This window comes from Emydura macquarii, unplaced genomic scaffold (genome assembly GCF_026122565.2).
Source record: "Emydura macquarii macquarii isolate MOO-44397 ecotype Brisbane River unplaced genomic scaffold, CSIRO-AGI_Emac_v2 contig_365, whole genome shotgun sequence".
In the NCBI taxonomy this organism is placed as follows: domain Eukaryota; kingdom Metazoa; phylum Chordata; order Testudines; family Chelidae; genus Emydura; species Emydura macquarii.
Window position 1 is genome coordinate 112,498 of NW_027130502.1, and position 15,082 is coordinate 127,579.

At 52.5% G+C, this 15,082-nt stretch overlaps 1 long non-coding RNA gene across 1 annotated transcript; it reads left to right on the top strand.

Annotated features, from left to right (window-relative positions):
- The first annotated feature begins 5,351 nt into the window (after positions 1-5,351).
- On the top strand, positions 5,352-13,576 carry LOC137141109 (uncharacterized). Its single transcript, XR_010916540.1, has 4 exons — positions 5,352-5,478; positions 6,203-6,332; positions 7,389-7,440; positions 8,458-13,576. It is a non-coding gene; the product is annotated as an uncharacterized lncRNA (long non-coding RNA).
- The last annotated feature ends 1,506 nt before the right edge of the window (positions 13,577-15,082 follow it).

Consider the following 15,082-nt stretch of genomic DNA (forward strand, 5'->3'; position numbering starts at 1 on the left):
CAGTATATTAGCAAATTCACTGAATAAATTAGGATCCTACATAAAAGCCCCCAGAGTGTTGTTATTTTCAGGTTGTTCATTGGCCCATCCGCATGAGACTGGGACACTGTCGGCTGCATTAGCCACATATGAATGTGCTTGTCTTTGTGTGTGTGTGTGTGTGTGTATGTGTGTGTGTGTATACATATATAACCTGAATTAAAATCTACGTTTTGAGAACACCAGGTCGGTTGCACACTCAAGCACTGTGAAGTTAGGCAATGGCAGAATAGACGTGGCCAGTGCAACCTTAATTCAGTCCCCCGGTGTGTTTGCGTTGTTTGCGTTGTGCTACGGCCTTTGATGACACGATCACATTCTGTATTTTTTCCATAGCAGCCCTGCCTCATTCAGTATTTCTACCCCAGGCCGTATCTCCCACCCACCGTTCCAACCCGGCTCTGCGCTGAATAATTAATGACACCTCCTGCTCCTCTCTGTGCAGTTCTGGCCACGACATCTCAGGTCATCACAAATGTTAATGACTTGGTCTTCACAACAGCCCTGTGGGGCCAGGGAAACTGAGGCACAGAGGGCCAGCTCCACTCAGGGAGTCCTGCCTCTCAACTGCCCAGCTCACGTCCATGTCCTGGTGTGATTCTCAAACGAGGCAGGCCCCCGCCTCTCTTGCCCCGTTACAGCAGAGGCACTCTGCGGCCGTGTCTACACTACAGCGGCACAGTTACAGCACTGGCGTGTAGACACGTCCGACGCTGATGGAAGGTTTTTCCATCAATGTCAGTTCATCCACCTTTCTGGGAGACGCTGGCTCGCTGGACGGAAGAATCTGATGTTGACCCGGCTGTGTCTACACGGAGGGTTAGGTTGCCCTAAGTACTGGGCCTGAAATTTTCCACAGGCCTGAGGCCCATGTGGAGAGGTCGACCGAGGTTTTAAGGGTGAAACAGACCTGAAAAGGCCTCCGTGACCAGGCCTCACACAAAACACGGCCAGAAGGAGAGCACTTCCCTCGCGCCTAAATGTTTGCTCTGTAATCTCCGGGGATTCTTGCTGCCCAGGGCAGTAGTCTGGGACCTGATCTTGTCTGGGATTAAAGGGATTCAAGTTTATTTTGTGCGATGAAACCTCCAGGAACACGTCCAACCATAACTGACAACGCTGCTCACCCCAGCGGGGGAGACCGAGGTTCAAATTCCCCCTCTGGCGGATTTGAAAGGCCCAACCGCCACGTTGCTGGCCTCTGGCCGTCTCTCCTAGTGACGCTGTCCCGCTTCAGAAATTTACCATGGGTCGCGGCAGACTCGCTGTCACAGCCCATTTTAAAATCCAGATCGTGCTTCTTTTGGACATATCTGTGCTGGGAATGATTTCGGGGCAGCTCTCTGGCCGGTGTGATGCAGGAGGTGAGACTAGATGGTCCCTTCTGGAATCTAATTTGGGCAGAGAGAGCGTGAGATTGATTATCTGGCCTAATGGTTGGAGCAGCCCCCTGGGAAATCCGGGTCACTCCCTGCAGCAATGAATATTTCAGTATCGAGGTTCAATTTCCAGCTCAACACAGCTTGTCAGGGGCCGGTCACTCAGGGTGCGTCTACACGGTGATAAAAACTGGCAACACCGATTCTTAGCGCCTGGGTTAATTGACTGGAGTTCACGGGGTCGGGCTGTGGAGCTAAACACAGCAGTGTAGGTGTTCGGATGTGCGCTGGAGTCTGGGCTCTGAGACCCTGAAGGGTCTACATTGCAATGTCTGCACTGCTGCTCACCCAATGCTGAGATGCAGCTGTCTGTGGGGTGGGGTCTGGGGGCTGTTTATACAGGGATCCCTTGCCTGCAACTGAGATGCAGCCACTTCTAGGGCGGGGCAGCACAGGCCCTGTCTACTCTGTAGGTTTCATTTTGTGCCCCAGCCGACCTGCAGTGCAGATGACTTTGCTATTGTAAAGTGGGGCTTGAGTCGATGCAGAACATTTACTTTGGGGTTTAGCCCCAGGGCAGCTGGGCTGGTTGGGGGGCAGAGCACAGAGCAAGCGTCCACTGGCGTTACCGTGAGGTGAGGCCTGGGAGCCGATTGTCAGCTGCAGATCACAGGGCAAGTGTCATGGTTACAAGAAACATTCCTGGCCTGCAGTCCACAGCCAAGTCAGAGGAACTGCCTGGCTCCTGGGAGTGAGGGAATAAAGCTTCCTCATCATCCTTATCACGTTTATGGTCCATTGTATTGACGTGACCGTTGCTCAGCAACTCTGGGGAGAGTCCATGTGCCCAGGAACTGGAAAGTGAAAAATACATCTGCCTTCAGAGTCACAAACAACCGGAGCTGGGGGAGAATGATGGGAACTGGATTACAAGGGCATAAACGTTCCTGTCATTGAGCAGAGAGGGTGACACTGGTGTGAGCAGTAGGATGCTGGTGTTAGAGGTGGGATACTGGTGTCAGTGGTGGGATACTGGTGTGAGCAGTGGGTTGCTGGTGTGAGCGGTGGACAATCTCCTTCACTCCCCCAAGGTTTTACATCCTGCCCATCCCTGTAATATCTCAGTGCCTACCTCAAAATTTTACTAGCCACAACAGCCATGGGTTGCCGCACGTAGACGGCAGCCACCAACTCCTAAACGAGCTGCAGAACCTGCGTGTGAAATCCGCCCGTCCTGTGGAGAGGGGCCAGTGCCAAGTCCCACCCAAGCCCTCGAAATAAAACCTTTGGCGAGGGGTAAATTTCATCCTTGATCAAAATTGACCCAGATCCAAGCAGGGAAGGCTGCTCCTGCCAACAACGGGACGCTGTGTGAACAAAGCAAATGCGATTCTGGGGTGTGTTAACAGGCTGTCTAGGGCAGAACCGAGAGGTCAATGTCCTGCTCTGCTTGGACCTGCTGAGACCTGAGCTGGAGAACGGCTCCAGGTAGGGGCACCGAGCGCGAGGAAAGATGTGGACAAACTGCAGAGTCCAGACAGACAGCAAAAGTGATGGAAGGTTCAGGAGACCTGGCCTAGGAGAGGAGACTGAAATCGCCGGGCGTGTCCAGTCTGGAGCAGAGGAAGCTGGGCTCACTTGCCGCAGTGGAGATGTGGACTGGAGATCAGGGAAACTCGCGAGCCCGCAGGGCAGTGAAGCTCTGGAATTGGTGTCCCAGGGGGGTGCTGGGGTCTCCGTCCCATGCGGTTTTTAAGACCAGGTTGGACAAACCCCGGCAGGGCTGCCCTAGGTTCACTTGGTCCTGCCCCAGCTCCGGGGCTGGGTGCGGGGATTCTCCAGGTCCCGTCCAGCCCGACATTTCTATCACGCGAGGCCCATTTTTGCCGTCCCTGTCACAGGCCCCGGCCCACAGCCCGGCCGGCTGGACAGAGATCCAAGACGGCTGGTCACCGCCCGGCCTGGTCTGGACATCCCCGTGGGACCTGCGCTGCGTTCTGCTCTGCAATTGCCCAGCCTTGAATTCGCTCTCCCCAGCTGAGAGCGGCTGAGGGCTCTGCCCGGGGCTCTGGTATGGGCCAGGTGAGCTGAGCCGGGCAGTTAGTCAGTCAGTGCCGTGCCCAGCTGCCGGGAAGGAAGCCAGGCATCCTTCGGGGGGCTCAGGACGTGGATGGGGTGAGTCCCGGCCCTCCTTGGTTTCACGCTCAAGGTTTCTAGGTTGTGGCACAGAAGACGACGCGTCCAATGGCACCGCACCTGCCGCCCACTCGATGGGGGCAGCTAACGATGGCAGGCCTGAGAATTCACACCCCCTACGGCCACTGGGCACCTCGTACACAGGAGCAAATTCCCCCCGTGCAGACGGGCACAACCAGATCTATGGAGCCCCTGTGTCCAGGGGAGCCAGGACTCCTGGGTTCTATCCCCAGACCTGGGAGGAGAGTGGGGTCTAGTGGTTAGAGCAGGGAGGGCTGGGAGCCAGGACTCCTGGGTTCTATCTCTGGTTGTGTGTTGCATTAAGCTCAGAGATGAAGGTCTGTATGCAGGGTCCAGGCTCACCCATGCAGCCCCCGGAGCACCCCACACCCACGCAGACCTTGCTGGCTCCCCAGGGAGGGAACTGGCCTCTGCCAGCCAGGGAAGGCCGAGAACTGCCCTGCCCGCGCTGCGATTCCCACTTCAGGGTGAGTCCAGGTGTCATCCTGCAGCTGGAGCCGTGCCCAGCCCCGCGTGGCAGGAAGCTCTTCTGTGCCCAGCTGGCCGGAGCTGAGCCCTGCAGGGCTCAAATTTTCTACCCACCCCCGTACGGGCGCCTGCCCCTGGAGCATTTTTGGGGACGCGGAGACCAGCTCCAGTTCAGCAAGTTCAACAAGGAAGTAACGCAGGGGAATCCCTGGGGCTGTGCCGCATGGGTCAGACCCGCCCATCACAGGGCTCTCTTCTGGCCCTAGGACATGGGACTCCCGGCTGGGGTCGCTGGGGCCAGAACCCAGCTCGAATCAATGGGGCGTGGCTCCATGGGGTCAATGGAGCCAGACCCCGGCTGGGGTCACTGGGCCGTGGTCACTGGACAATCAGCGGCGTGACGCTGATTTACACATGCTCAGGATTTGTCTGCCGGCTGCTCCGTGCTGGGGTGGGCAGCACGGCCCAGTGGTCAGGGCAGCCATGCTGAATTCCCGCTGTGCCTTTGGGCAGGTCCCTTCTTCTGCCTGTGCCTCGGTTTCCTCATCTGGAGACTGGAGCGAACAGCCCCGGCCGCCCGCCCAGTCCAGCCATTGCAGATTCTGCCGCGCCCTGGGAATTCCTCGACCCCCCGGCCAGAGCTGACCTTGTGGCCATCGCGTGCGAGTTCCCGGGAGACGCAGAAGGTCCCGGGACTGATTCCTGCTGCCTGGGCGGACGTGTTGGGAAACCCGGACTGAGCCGTCCCCATGACGGAGAATCCAGCCCCGCACCCGGCAGGCGAGTGCTGGGCACAGCCCCCCGCTGCCCGCACACCCACTGCAGCACGGGCGTGGGGCTGGCAGGGAGCTACCAGCTCGGCAACCTGCCCCCACCTGCCCTACGGCCCTGGGAGGCCGGGAATAGCCACAGCAGGGCCACAAATGTGGGGTCAGCTCTGAGCCCCCCGCCCTCGACCCTCATCTCCCTGCGCCAGTTATTGGTAGAGAGCCCCCCCGGTGTAGGGTCTATGAGCCCCGCACTGAACTGGGCGGGTGTTGGGCTGGCATCTCTGGAGGGAGCCGGGCCCTGAGACGGACACAGCCCAGGGGCAGTGGGGAGAGGCCAAGGCACGTCAGCCTGATTGACAGGCGGGCCGGCCAATGAGAAAGCCAGGAGCGCGGGGGAAGTCCCGTCCTCCCTGTGAGCTGAAGCCGCCTGTGTCTGGGCAGAGCTGAGGGAGCCAAGGACAGAGCAGCCGGGGCTGGAGGCCAGAGAAGAAGCCCAGGGAGCCGAGCCGAGCCACAGCTGCAGAGCCAGAGCGGATCCCAGAGAGCCGAGCCGAGCCGAGCCGAGCGCAGCTGCAGGGAGCAGAGCGAGCTGGGGCTGGAGCCGGGTGCGGCGAGCGGCTGGGCAGAGCGAGGGGGACCCTGGGGGTGTGTGTGCGGCTACTGGCAGAGCCAGTGTCTGACTCTGCGTCCCTGCAGCGCAGCCAGGCCTGGGCAGGGGCCTGCGAGGTGTGACACAGGCTGTGAACCTGCCGCATGCCCCGACACTGTGTGTGGAGCCCCGGGCCGGGGGCAGCGCTGGGTGTTTCCCTTCAGCTGTCTCCTCTTTCCTTATTGTTTAATTGGTTTTGGGTTGCTGTTTGTGTAACAGGTTGTGTTGCTTTGCACTGTGCAGTGACCTGTGGGGCAGAGCAGGGCCTGGTGCAGAGTTCGGGCCCGGTGCTAAATAAGTCAATACGTTTTGCTTCAGCTGCAGATTTCACCCCCTCTTCACTCACCCCCGGCAGGTTTGGGGTGACTGACGCGTTTCACACATCTGTGACCATTGCGCTGCCCTGCTTCAGCGGAAAAAAAAATCATTAAAAAAATCCTGGAAAAATGGAAATGTTATTCCTGGACATTCCCAGAATGAAACGTTTAGATTTTTTTTTAACTCAGTGTCTTTTCAGTTCAAAATTGCCTGCAACTTTTATTTCTAAATCCATTTAAAAATGTTTGTAAACACTGAAAATGAAACAACAATGTTTTTTGGCTTTTTGATTATGAATTTTTCCTGTAATTCCCTGTCCATCCTCATTTCGGTTTTGATTCTCTTCTCTTCCAATCTGGCAGTGTTCTCGGTCTCAGAGGTGAGACGGCTCCGTTCAGCTGCCAGCCCAGCCCCGTACTCCTGCCAGCACCATGATGATTTCCTTCATCCTCTGCCTTCTCCCTGCTCTCCTAGCTACAACGAGTGCAGTAGGTGAGTCAGCCGCTGTTGGGGCCATTTAAACCCTCATGCACGTCTACACTTGTGTACCCCACAGATCTGTGATCAGGGGAACATCCAGCATGTGTAGGGAGGTGGGATTAGCTCTGTGGATGGTATAAGGCCATGTCTACACTACGGTTACTGTAGCAGCCTAGCTCCAGCGCTGTAGCTGTGCCGGCAGAGCCCCGCAGTGAGGACCCAGCCTATCCCAGGGGAAGGGGTTTTCCATCCCTGTAGGAACTCAACCTCCTTGAGCAACAGGAGCCAAGCCGAGGGAAGCGTTCACCCATCGACCTGCATCCACGCTGGGGTTAGGTCGTCCTATCTGTGGTGCTCAGGGTGTGGACTTTTCATCTCTCAAAGGCTGTAGCTATTTCTCCCTAAATGTTTAGAGCAGACCAGGCCTGAGGGAAACCATTACCGGATACTGCCTGTATTCTGATTTCCACGAAGGCCCCTCTGCACGGCTTTGACAGCATAAAGGGGACTGAATATAGCACTAAATTACACTGCTCACAGATCAAGCGAAACCTGGAATCAGGCCTGCAATTTAAACAAAGGCAGAATGAGATCCAATTGCTGGGAGTTGAATTTAGACCAATCCAAGGTGGAATTAACTCTGGCAGCAGCTTATCATGAGACAGGGAGGATTCTCCCTCACTTGGAGTCTGTACATTGAGATTGGGCGTCCTTCCAAAAGATTGGCTCCAGCTCACCCGTCAGATCTGGGCTGGATGCAGGCCTGACTGGGCGAGGTTCTCTGGCTTGGGCTGTGCAGGAGCTCAGACTAGATCATCGCCATAGCCTGAAAATCTGAGACTCTCTAAAAGAAAAGGTGTAAAGTTGCTGTACTTACCCAGCTTGTGTGCAGGGAGCTGTACAGATTTAACGCTTACATGTGCTCAAGGGGTTTGCGCGTGTACGTACGCTGGGTGTAATGCAATTTCTGTCAATGGTAATTGAGGGAACAAGAGACAACGAACGTCCTTTGGTCTGCTGAACAAATTTTTTTTGCCTGGCAATTTCCATCCTTCCCATTCCTCACAGATTGGAAACAGCTGTGCTGATCCAGAGGGACATGTGCAGAGCTGGCTTTAAGGTAAGCCACCTTTAACTCTGAGAGACTCGGGGCCATGTAACCAGGCTGTAAACCTGGGAGACCAGCTGAGACCCCTCCCAATGTGAGGCAATCCCCATGAAGCTAAGGGTCAAGACAGCTGGCTTCTCCATCCCAAACCTTTTTGTCGGACCCCTCTGCTGTCCAGCTGGCAGCCCGGAGCCAGGCTGCTCTCACCTCAGCGGGATTTCTCTGCTTCTGTGCAACACGATAACGTCTGAGCGCTGTGTCCGATTAGTTCCAAAATTGGAGGCATCCCTGGGCAGAACCCTATTGAGTTGGGGGAAATCAGAGAACAAAAAGGATGAAATCAGACACACACAGAGCCCCTTGGCCTCTGGCCAGGCCAGGCACGTCTGTAACTGTGTATGGGTCAAAGAACTGGTTGCTGGTACCATTGACATCTTCCATCACATCAGTACCCCCCAGCCCAGCTGTGCCCGTCGCCCCAATGGAGTTTAACACGTTACACCCTGAGTGGCTGATCTGCCAGCCAGAAAGAAGGATGATGGTGGGGGGAGGGGAATGAGGGGCACACACAGACTTCCTGATATGGGGCAGGGGTTGGGGGGCTGGCACGGTGTCCCTGAGATAGATGGGATGGGAGGCGTGCCGGAGGAGTTTGTGGGGGCAATGAAGGGCTGCAAGAGGCCCTGGGCGTGCCACAGACTCAGCCAACGTGCTCTACTAAGCCAGCGACTCTCCAGTATTGTGAATACCTGTAAAATGTGAGAGATGTCTTGGGTGGGCAGAGCTTATTTTGTGGGCAGAGCTTGGGAAGAGTACCACCCCCTTCACCCGCCCCCAGTCTCACCCCATTGGTACTGCTGGCCCCATGGCTGAAATTCTGCTATTGCTGAGTGTCCTGGAGGAAATCAGATCCAGAACTGGCTCGGCTTGTTTGGGGCAGAGGGTGAAGACTTGGGTAAAGGGAGGTGTCAGAGGTGACACTGTTACGTCACAGTAAGAAGAAAACACTTGTTCTTCTTTCTCCCACAGAAAGCCTGACGTGTGAAATGTGCTACGGCTCAAATGACAAAGTCCCACAGTTTCATAGACTCCGACGCCAGAAGGGATCATTGTGATCATCTCGTCTGACCCCCTGCACGGCACAGGCCAGAGACCTGCCCCCAAATCATTCCTGGAGCAGATCTGGTAGAAAAACATCCCATCTTGCTTTATTCAGGGATGGAGAATCCGTCAGGCCCCTGGGAAATTGCTCCAATGGTTAATTACTGTCACTGTTAAAAGTGTTCCCCTTATTTCCAGTCTGAATCTGTTCAGCTCCAGTGCCCAGCCGATGGGTCGTGTTAGACCTTCCCCTGCTTGACTTGTTGATTCTGGACACTTGGTGATCAGTATGAATACCAGTAAGATACGGTACGCCTGATTTGCAGATCAATAAGGTTTAATGTGCAAGGTTTTCTATAAATATACTAGTTAGCTACAAAGCCAAAAATTAACTACAATATCTCATACTCACTAAGCCTGGAGAGCTACGCAGTCACTCAGAAGGCTGTATACAGGAACGGCTTTTTCAGGGGCCCTGCCAGGGAGTCAGTGGCCTCTGGTCAACCGGCAGCACCTCCCGCGGAGACAGGTGTTGATGGAGCACCCCCCTTTGTCTCAGTGGTGACTACTTACACCCTTCCGTAAACAGCCTTCCCCTAATTATCGCTCTCTCATTATCATATATGCTAATTACCTACATTGGGTTTCCACCCTTAACTACATTCCATTCTCATCATAATTGGGGTCGTCAAAACAACATCTGGTGATAGGAGGGGCGGAGTAAAAGTATACCCCTTGGCAATAAAACAGTGTACCCCAGACGTTCAAGGAAAGCTTTATTCCCATCACTGTTATCTATGTGCAGCTGCAAGCAATACAGTGTCTGTGTTTTGTCTTGTTATGTGCTGTGCTGTGCAGAAACTGAGACATCTAGGAGGTTATTCAGTCTCTGCCAACTGGACGATGTCATGCTACCGGGGTCAGAATAGCCAAGCAAGCAACTGAAGCTATGCTAGGCCTGTAGGACAGTGGTCAAGCAACTCAAATTGTACTGGGCCTCCAACATTCCCCTCCTTGGTGGCTGTCATAACTTAATAGGCCACCACGACGACTCCTTGATACATACCTCCGACTGTGGTTCAAGGCACCCCAGCCTGTCTTCTTGTCGGCAGGGTATATCGCAGAACGCTGCCTCACTTGTATGCGGGCGTCTTTTAGGCCCTTGAGTCACTTTAGAGATCTTCTAGTCCACTAAAAGAGTCCCACTGCATCCATCATGGAAACTATCTACAACACACGCACAAGCACAATGGGATGCAGGGCTAGATTTAAAATCCCCATGGCAGTGGGGGACCATCCCAATAGGGTTTCCCACCAACTGTGCTTTGTGGCAGCTTTTGCAGCATCTAGGACTTCAATTACTTTAGTCCCATCATGTTTAACTACCAAATTTACAGTCTTCAATTGTTGCTGAATGTGTGTAATTAGGGTTATCATGTTTGAATGTGTTAGCATGCATTGTACCAAATCAGTATTGACTCCCAGTATCACCGGTTGAACATATTCTACAACATTAATAGCTACTATTAATAACTGAAATAGATTCTTTGATACTTCATAAACTACATCACATAATTCCAATACAGCAACATTGCAATAACCTTTGTTTTGGGCAGGATTAACATCTTTTTTATAAATTCCATTAATCACAACTTGGGTTCATTGCGTGCGTACATGAACACAACTTTGTCCAATCTACACAATGGTAGAATTAATGCTATTATTGGGTAACAAAGCATATTGACAATTCCATACACCCAATTCATCTTTCTTACAAGGGTATGTAAATTGTGTCAGTGGTTCTTCACAAATATATCCCAATTCTGATCCCAACATGGCTTCAAGCGTGCAGCTTTGTAAACTAACCAATCGAGTTTCATTTCCTTCTTTCAATCCCCATGTCAAGTGTTCAATAGGCCATAACACTCCAGTTTTTACATTGTAGCCTAGGAGGACTACTCTGTGTATGTCTATGATGCGAGCAGTAGATATTGTCATTACATACGCTATAATCACTTGAGCCTAGGCATCTACTGTGAAATTTAACATTTTCCACCAGTGACTTAAGGCCCTTTCTTGGGTGGTGGCATCATCCCAAATCAATTTCTTTATTTCATCAGGCAGAACTCCACTAAGTCCTTGTCGGATGAGACCTTGGCCTGTTCCTTGAGCCCAAAGCTGTGCTTGTATGCAGCCTAAAGCTTTGGAGGTAGCATTTATCATAATTTTTGTGAGGTTTAATAGGCTCAGGCATGCTTTTTCATTGTTCATTTCCCAGGGTACTACTATATCTCCAAGTAACTTTTCTCCATATCCCAAAGCTGAGTGTGTGTGTACTATGGGATCTGATAGGGCTCCAAGGCTTCTGCCTAGGATGCTTAACTTGTTTGTTAAAACTTCATTAATTGCATTCAGCGCTCCTGCTGATGTTCCTACACCTCCCAAAATATCTCCTCCAATGTCTCACTTGGAACGTGCATGTGTGTTAGCGTTGTGTGTTATACAGGTGTCCATCCAGTGCAGCCATTCTTGTACTAGGGGTGTTACAAACGGTGTGCAATTGGGATGTACGTGGGATATGTTAATATTTTGTACGCCTACATGTACTTTCACAAGGTGTACCTTTGGGGTCTCCAGTATTTGGCTCTTATAATTTTCTTTTAACACCAAGTCCCCAACATTGTATTCTCTGGGCTTGGGAGCACAATGTACAACTACACTCAGAGAGGTGTTTATGTACATCGCTACACCTGCAGAGGGATTCACTAACACCCATTGTGGATAGTATACCTTCAGTTCAGTAACAGGTGTCTTCCCTTTATTAGGTGGAATATCCCCATGTAGTAATAGCTAAAATCGGCTTTGTTGTAAATTACTTCAGACCGATTTTGACACCATAACATTGTGTTGCTCTGTTCCTCTCTGGTCCAGTTCACTCTGTGTAAATAAATCAAATCATCTGGGCCAGCTTCTTCTCGGGGGGTACTCATTTTGGTGACATTAATTGTGAGTTGCCCCTCAAAATTACAAAAAGTAATTATCTTAAGCTCCAAAGCATCTTCCCCCAGTCACACGGTAGTGGGCAGGGGTACCATCCCACAACATCTGTCTGAGATTGCACCATCTTTCCCATTTACACCAATATAGCACCGCAAACACACACAGCAAAACAATAACAAGAACACCATACAACTCTTCTTCATATTGCATATCTCGATCTTGTGTTTTCATGTGCCATCTTGGATCTGTCTACAAACAAAACACAAAACAAAAACGGGATCTATAGACCCCGATTAGTATCAATTATTTACAGCATATATTTAATTTCCATATCTGCTGTGATCCAGTGGCCTGCAAAATCATATGGCACAACAGGAATTATACTGTGATATTCTATAATTCTCTTTGCCTGTAAATTCTATTGGTCCTGCATTGGGAAGGGCTGGCTCTATCAAATAGAAAGGGCAATTACACTCTGCACCCTCAATTATCAGGGCATATGGGGACTAGTTGGAAGCCGTAGGTGGTTGGATTTCCACATTTCTATTCATTAAAGCTGTGATCCATTTAGCCAATCTAGGGCTGGATACATGCCCTTCTTTAATTTTTCCAGACACTATGTACTTAAGAGAGGGGTGGGCCATTTGCAAAATAATTGGGGCAGAACCAGTAAGGTATTGCCAGTGCCACAAGGCCCATACCAATACCAACATTTCTTTTTCACAAGGGGTAAAGGTGATCTCTGGCCCTTCCATTACTCAAGAGGCAAATGCCGCTGGCTTTTGACCAGAATTCCCCTCCTGGCTTAAAATAGCTCCTGTTCCCTTTGGGGAATGAGCTAACTGCAACACAAATGGTTTAGTGTTATCTGGGTATGCCAATGCAGGGGTGGAGATTACTGCTTGCTTCAATTCTAATAGGGACTGATCCTGTTCTGGGCCCCACTTCCAGGGTATTCCCTTCCTCAGTAGTTGATACAGTGGCTGTGCCTTTGAGGCAAAATTATCCACATGGTTGCGGAGCCATCCTGTAAGACCTAAGAAGGAACACAATGCAGAGACATCAGTGGGTGCTGGCAGTTTACAACTTCATTCCACTCTCTGCTGATCAGGAGTAATTCCTTCTTGTCCCAACACTGAACCCAGGTATTGGACCTCCTGCTGACACAACGGGGCTTTTTCCAAATTAATTCGGAAGCCTGCTTGCTCAATCAGGAAGATTATTTCATCGAGCAAAAGCTGCTGAGCTTCTCGGGTTACGGTCCAAATGAGAACATCATCCACGTAAGAGATAACATTCATCGGTGCTGTGCACCTATCTCATAAATTTAATAACATGGGCGTGGCAAATCATGGGAGAGCAGCGTAGCTTGTGTGGAACACGCATGAAAGTGAGTTGACGGTCCCTATAGGTGAAAGCAGATTTATACCAGCAGTCAGGATGCAGAAGAATAGGAAAGAATGCATTTGATAAATCCAATACTAAAAACATTTAGCTCCCATACCTATTGCAGCCATCACTTCTGGTAACTTGGCCACCACAGGGGCTGTCTTGGGTATGCATGTATTCAAAGCCCTGTAATCTCCTGTGGTCAGACATCTGCCGCTGCTCCCATTCTAACGTATCCCACAGCCGGGGTTAGCTCAGATTCCTGTGGCTGACTGGTGTCGTTATGGACAAAACTCCCTTTTACACGCTCTGCTCCCAGTTCCCCAGGACTTAGGGGTGCCTGTTGAGCCAGTTATCTGTGCCAAAGTTCATAGGCCCCAAGCCTGGTGCTGCCTGCTGCAGCCCGTGTCTAACGAGACAGGCTGGTAGGTTTCTTATGTTACTGTTGAATAAAACAAATGCTAAAGTTAGCTCTATTGGCTACAGCATAAAGGGCTGAATTCCCCGCTGCACCCCCGCTCCTCTCCCCCACAGCCCCTTTGTGCTGCCGGGGCGATGCAAGGGGACCGTGGTATATCCAAGAGTCTGCTCAATGTCTGTCTGTCCCAGTTCCTCCCGGCTGGCTGGAATCTCTGTGTATCAGCAAATTCACTGAATAAATCAGGATCTTAAATAAAAGCCCCTGGTGTGTTGTTATTTTCGAGTTGCCCATTGCTCGGCCCGTCTGCATGAGACTGGGACACTGTCAGTGCATTAGCCACATACAAATGTGCTTGTCTTTGTGCGTCTGTGTGTAGATCGATAGCTAGCTGTGTATATACCCACACAATCGGAATTAAAAGTCTACATTCCGAGAACACCATGTATGTTGCATGCTCAAGGAGTCAGAAGTTAGGCAGTGGCGGAATAGACGTGGCCAGTGCAACTGTAATTCAGTCCCCCAGCGTGTTTGCCCTGTGCTACAGCCTTTGATGACACGATCACATTCTGTATTTTTTCCACAGCAGCCCTGCCTCATTCAATAGGTCTTTTTTATTCTCGCTGGGAGGGGGCTGCCCCAGGCCGTATTTCCCACGCACCGTTCCGACCTGCGCTGCGCTGAATGATCCATTCCACCTCCTGGGCCCCTCTGTGGAGTTCTCGCCACCGTAACTGAGAGCGTCACAAACATTAATGACTGGGTCTGCACAACTCCCCTGTGGGACCTGGGAAACTGAGGCACAGAGGGCCAGCTCCTCACAGGGAGTCCTGCCTCTCAACTCCCCAGCTCACGTCCGAGTCCTGGTGTGATTCTCAAGCTAGGCAGGCCCCCGCCTCTCTCGCCCGGATACAGCAGAGGTGCTCTGAGGCCGTGTCTATGTGAGCAGGGGATGGTCCTGCAACTGCAGAGGATGTTCCTGGCTTCTGCATTGTCCTGGTGGAGTTGGACGGTGAAAGGATCCGAGTCCTCGCTCTCGCTTCCTTCACCTGCCGGCCCTCGCGGCCTCACCTCCCGCTCTTCTGCACGGCAGAGTCCTCGTAATCCGACAAGGCTGGGCCCAGGATCCCTGGGGGCTGAACCCCCAGTCTTGTCGTGATCACTCAGGACAGGGGCTAGGTTGTCCCCACTGCGGGTGCTCTCTCTGCACGGGGGGGTTAAAGGAATAAATAACCCAGCTCTGTGGGCACGAGGACACCACCACCAGCGTGTCTGGGATGTGAGACAAGTTCACCACCTGTCTCTCACCATCCAGCCACCGGCACTAGCTCGCCCCTGCCGGGGGCTCTGCCCATGTACCCGCTGCACGCCTTCCAAAAGAGCCTGCCTGTCGCTTCTGACCGGGCCAGGGTTTTGATGTTGCAACAGAGAGGCTTCAGGCCCCTTCCCCCTCCCCCTCTCCGAGCCCCCAGACCCATGGCCCCTTGTGACCACAGGCTGCTCTGCAGTCACCCCACGGCAAGCGCCAGGCCTGGGTGCCGGTGAATAGCTCTTCGCTGTCGTATAAAATGGGGCGCAGGGACTGCAGAGGCAGAACTCTCATTTCCTGGCACATCGGGGAGTGGTGGTGGGGGACGGGGACGGAGGGGTGGTCTCAGCTCCCTTTGTTCTCCCTACGTTCTCTCTGCCCTGCGCCCAGGTAAGTTAGAGCAGCCCCAGAGCATAACTTTCTCCTCCCGGCCTGAG